This window comes from Diadema antillarum, unplaced genomic scaffold (genome assembly GCF_040938485.1).
Source record: "Diadema antillarum isolate AM-2024a unplaced genomic scaffold, OU_Dant_1.0 seq00000170_RagTag, whole genome shotgun sequence".
Classification (NCBI taxonomy): domain Eukaryota; kingdom Metazoa; phylum Echinodermata; class Echinoidea; order Diadematoida; family Diadematidae; genus Diadema; species Diadema antillarum.
The window spans coordinates 1,020,309-1,026,308 of record NW_027271239.1 but is presented as its reverse complement, the minus strand read 5'-3'; the positions used below and the strand labels follow the sequence as shown (position 1 = coordinate 1,026,308).

Here is a 6,000-nt window from a genome sequence, read left to right as displayed (position 1 = left end):
TCCTTCTCCTCCTCCACCTTTCCCGTCTCCTCCTACTTCTCCTCCTCTTCATTTCACGTCTCCTCGATCCTTCTTCTCCTCCTCCTCCTCCTCCTTCTCGTCTCCTCCTTCTCCTCCTCCCCTTTCTCTTCTCCCTTCTTCTTTTTTCTTCTACTATTCCTCCTTTTGTTCCTCTGCTCATCTATTTCTGAAGTTCCTATGTAATAATAATTTCTCATCCTCCCGTTTTTTCTTCCTTCTCCTTTATTCAGATAAAGAAAAAAATCCACCTCATGTTCATTTTTCAGCATGATGAAAGAGCTCTTGACTAACCTCCCACGAAAAACTGGGGAATAAGCCAATATGTACATGTACTCTCTTCTTTCTCTATCAGTAACAATACGAGGGGATGTGTTCGTCCTGTGATATATGAAGTCTGATGGTATTCTTTCACTTTGTTTAGTATTGCCCCACTACATTAACTGTCTTTCATGATTTGAAGAATTTGACGGGTTAGGCGCCATTATGTAAATATTGCAACAGGGAATAGGTAGGGATTATGATTGATAATTTTATCGACTGATTGATTTTATTTCGGAATTTCTTTTTCACACATAAATATAACACAAAGTCGAATCAACAAAGTTTTATAGTTTATTCTAGGAGTTATGATTAAAAGTATCCTAAAAGTTTGAATCATTTTCTTTGATTTTTTAAGCAGCTCTAATCTCAAATATCTCAAATTTACAGGAATGGAGATACATGTATTTCGCTTTGCGACCAAACTCCTTATTTGCCTTCCTATCCATGCAGCGATAACCACGGCACAATGTATAGGGCCTACCTTCCTCCTTTTGAACGGATTGTCCGATTTTCCTCAACTTTACTGATGAGATCTACTAATATTTCTGCATTTTCTGAATCTATGTATGATCTATTTCCCTTGAATATAGTATACTGTGCTGTTGCTCAGTATGTCTAGAATTTACCACACATTGATTTTGTTCTGAGCAAACTTTCGAACACAAGGCAAAAGTGTATAGAATCGTATTGTGCAATGTCGCCATCTAGCGACGGTTTTGCACAGGTGCTTAATTCTCACAGACTGATAACCGAATACGACTGTAAATCTCTTCCACCAACGAATCGGGATAGATTATGCAGGATCTTTCCAGAGTTTCCAGAAGAAGAAAAAAAAAAGAGGAAAAGAGTCAGTCCAACCGCCATCCCAGTTCAGTCTTGAGTATACAGAAAATAATGAACCTTCCAATTCTCCTAACATTGTCCCTAGTGTTTACTACATGGCTTGAAGGCGGGATGAGTGGATATAGGAAATAAAATATGAGGCGGAAATATTATATAAAAAGAATAACGATTAAACAATGATATGTCTAATCTTATGCAAAGTGTCTGACATAAAGTGTTGGTTGTTGAAAGGCAGGCATGCACAGGCAAGATATAGGTTTACAGTGTAGGACTCCTATATTCAATCAATCATTGTGTATATACTCACAAGATCTATGATTTTTTTTTTCAAATTTTCGTATATGTTATGTTCAGTCTGTGGAAGAAGACAATGAAATAAATTAATTGAATTAAATACATCATTGCTTATTTGTCTAGAAGACAGTGATACGTGCTGGACTAAGAATGAATGAAAATTCAGTGACGATTGCACTTGTTAACAGAAATTTTGGCTTTTACGAATGTTCAATGTGGTGTATCAATTCTATTATTATTGTGTAGACTGCTAGAGTATTTCTTTTCGCGCATTTGTTCTACATGTTTGTTTTTTTTGCTGGGCTGAACTGATTATCAGTTAAAGATTTCTAGACAGAACATCAGAAGACAGAAAACTAAATCGCCGTTTGTTTGTTTGCTTGTTTGTTTGTTTGTTTGTTTGTTTGGGGGAGTCATCAAACAATACATTCCAAAAAGCCAGATAATGTATGAAAAAAAAAAAACATGGAAAACAAATGAAGATAGTGAACAAAGAGTTCATGACACTACTGTACCAGAGAGAGAAAACCCGCCGAAATACTCGATACAAAACCAACCTCTCTAACCGGAGGATGTGGGGAAGTATTTCGTCTGCTCCGTAATTCGATATCCAGACATATTTAGCGGGGTCCAAATTCAATCATTTTTGCTCGCACGAGAGACCCCGAAACCAAAGAGATTCGGAATCTCCTTGCACGAAAACCACAACAGAAGCGCGCGCGCTCGAGTTTCGGCAGGCGATCGACGACAACGCACACAAGGGAGACTCTGTTTTCGCCATGCGTAACCCATGTATGCGTCATTCAGCAGGGCCCCGCTTTTGCGTTTTCACACGTTCTAGGCTTCAGCGACGAGCTCGAAGACGAATGAACTCTAGATGAATCCTGTGAGGAAGATGTGCGTTATGCATGAAATCAGGGGCAAGATGAAGGATTCTCATCTGTACACTAGGCGGCGGCGAATGTTCTTCCCGAACTATGCGCAGTAAGACTGGACGACTCACACATTTGAGGTAAGGCCTGATCTAAACAATCCCAACTGCCGTGGGAAGACTGAAATCATGAGTCATCCATCCTACTGATTAACCTCATATACAAAGTTGTGCTGCAGTACAGTTTACACTACTACTACTAGCTCTGTGATACTCGGGCCATTGTTTGCTGAACCTCCCAGTCGTGCGCTACACTACAGCGTTACCCGTATGCGCTAGCCGTTTAGTTCCATCTCAAGGTCAACGCAAGAGACTGGACGCTTTAAAAGTTTTGTACGAGAGGGGACTTTAAAAATATGATAACCTTTTGATTAGTATATGATCATGGTGATCGAGAATTAATTTGTCGGTTGCCATTTCTTTGTACCATAACTGTTTATTGACCCTTTTCTTTGATTCGCGTTCTCAACTCAAGCTAAGTGTATTCCATCCTGAGCGCGCATTGTAGTAGATACATATATCTATATCGCTTCACACTATATATTACTTCGTTTTGCCCTCCTGCTGAGTTGAACATATGGGGATATATTATAGGCACCTTTCCAACTGGTACAACCATAACGGTTTCCTGGCTTTTCCCATTTCCCTGTACTTCCCGATGTTTGTGTCCGATTTATTAAACAACGAAACTCGTTGAAGTTAGAATTGCATCCGTTTCAGTTGTTGTTGCTTCACGATCGTGATTACTGTAGATCCATGCTGTAGCTAGGTATAAACGCTTTTATGGCATCTTGTTATATCTGAGATGGCTACACTGATTCAAGTGATAAGGCCTACAACTTACAAGCATGGCCGCATGCGGAAAACATCTCGAGAGACTCCGTTTATTCAATATCCACGCTCAGTATACAAAGTCGAGTCGTGACCCGAGAGCCCCTAATATTATATGCTAGGAGTGCATGTGAACTGCACCGGATCATTACACGGGACACTGTGCTATCATCGCTCTCTCTGCACGGTCTCTATACGAGGCGCGTTAAAGATCTGGAGAACGGGCATGGGCTCCTAAATCTAGCGCGTGTTGACACAAATTTTACAGTCTAGAGTGAGACGTTCTCACATCACATTCTAGTGCTCAAAGGCTTCGAAGACAATGTAGGAGCGTCTGTATGCTCCTCCTGTCCGAGATGTCGAACAAAGTGTACAATGAGAGTCTTAAAGGGGCTGTACAGTACTGGTTGAGATGGGGATTCATGGTTTTAACATTCCTAAGTGAGATAATGAGAAACCTCTTATGAAATATGAAAGAGCATGTAATTTTAAGAAGGATTCAACATTTATTTGATGAAAATTGTTTTTCAAATGGCTGAGATATCCAAAAAAGTGATAATAATAAAAGACTACATGCCCCAACTTTATTAGGATCTCTTTGTTTCACCTTGTTTTGGATATCTCGACCACTTCAAAACCGATTTTCATCAAATAAACTTTTGATACCCCTTAGAATTGCATGCTCTTTGACATCTCATAGAGTGGTTTCTGAATATCTCGCAAAAAGTTAAAAGCTAAATCCTCACCTCGACCAGAACTGTACACACCCTTTAAAGATGTCTTTGTCGCAACGTTTGGTGCTGATTTGCAGATGAAGTTTCTTTCAATTAAGTGATTAGCGAAGTCTACTAGTATGTTATATTCTCCATTCATGTGTTATCTTTCCCGTATCTGCCTGTGAAAATGAACTCCATTCTGAAGGCCAGCACACTGATGTGTTGTCGAGTGGGTATCCGCTGCCGATAAACACGCAGTTCTGTACACACAACCTTGATTTGACCGCTATATTTAGGACAGCTGATAGGTACCATAATATTGTTCCTCTTGCTTTTGGCCTCTGCTGATTAGTGTTGACTTTTTTCAGCGTTCATGAGGCGCAGAAAATGTCAGCGAGTCAGTATGTTTGCACCATAAGATCTCGACGTGTCGCACTTCACAAATCAGTCTTTCTGTTCACGTATCGATAAACGTGTGAATTACCAGATCACCTTGCAATAGAGGACTTCATACGCGTGAATTTATTAAATTTTCATGTTTCTCCAATCTGCAGTAAAGTTGAACCGTAAACTTTATTATTATTATTATTATTTATTCGGCAATTCAATATACAATATACAATACAAGCTGACATGAAATACAAACAGAAAATCGTAAATACATGATATAAAAATTGTGGTGGTTCCAGGTGCATGCTGCTGGTTGCCAGGGGAGAAAAAGGCAAACTTAATCACCGAGGCTCGAGACCTTCCTCCCCGACCAGTGCATGCACCCAGAATCAGCTATATCAATGTAAAACATATGGAAGAGATAGGACATGTATTCACTAAGATACAGGATGAAACATTTATAACCTTTGACCCTAATTTACATACCCAGAATGATGTCTGATCAAAAAGTTATTATTTTATGAAATAATGTATGTGACATGAACTAAGCATGTGCAAAATTTGAGGGTGATAAAAGCTGTTTTTCTTGAGTTATTGTAAAGAAAGTTGCAGAAAGAAAGAAACATCTCAATACATTGCAGATAAGCTTTAAATTCAACCAAGTTTTTTAATGTAATCCCGACATCGTATGAAAAAACGAAGGGTACATTCACGATAGCCCAAAATCTCAGCTACAACAAATTAAAATCTGAGAAAATTCATTGAAGCATAAGTGAGGTAGTGCTCGAAAAAGATAATCATGTCAATTTTCAATGTCGGAAAAACTGCACTCCCATAGAAATAACACGTCGTAACAAAAATACAGAATAAAGTATGTATATTTGACCATTGACCCAACTTTGCACAGACATGATGGCATCTGAGCAAAAAGTGGTTATCTTGTGAAAAGATTCTTATAACATGGTCTTTGCGTGTGCCAATCAATTACAGTAACGTAATGAAAGCGTAATGAAAGCGTATCGTAGCATTTCCAGGCAATTTATGTAGTGGTCAGAATATGAATTTATACTCTAAATCCGAGGGTTATTTCTTTTGTTTGTTTGTTTGTTTTGTTTTTACTTTGTGACTAGAGTCCTAACGAGACGTTTTGATCTTGTCACATAGTAAATATTCTCTGCGATTCAATATCTAAAAGGGATGGTATAGTTTCGGTTGAGATGGGGCTTCAGGTTTTCATCTTGTTTTGATGATAATATTTTGACGTAATGGGAAACATCTTACGAATAATTATGAAAGAGAATATAATTCTAGGAGGAATTCAAAGTTTTTTTGGATGAAAATTGCTCTGGAAGATTTGAGATTTCCTAAACAAAGCAGTTATTATAAAAGTTGGGATCCATCTTTTAATATCTCAGCCATTAAAAACCTGATTTTCATCAAATAAACTTTGAATTCCTCCTTAAGAATTATATGCTCTTTAGCAGTTCATAAATTTGGTTTCTAAGTACCTCGCAAAAAGTTAAAAGCTGGATCCTCCCCTCAACCTATACTATATTATACCAACCATTTATACACGTCTCTGTATGGGCATCATGTTTGTGCCTAGTTCACGCATGCGCAGTCATAGAAGTGTAACATTCCAAGATGAAATGT

General features: G+C 38.4%; 1 protein-coding gene across 1 annotated transcript in view; it reads left to right on the top strand.

Annotated features, from left to right (window-relative positions):
• Positions 1-2,300: 2,300 nt before the first annotated feature.
• LOC139728223 (carbohydrate sulfotransferase 1-like) overlaps positions 2,301-6,000 on the top strand; it is a 28,009-nt gene continuing 24,309 nt past the window's right edge. The window contains exon 1 of the mRNA XM_071639187.1: positions 2,301-2,491. The gene's annotated coding sequence lies outside the window, so the exon portion shown is untranslated. The remainder of the gene's footprint in view (positions 2,492-6,000) is intronic.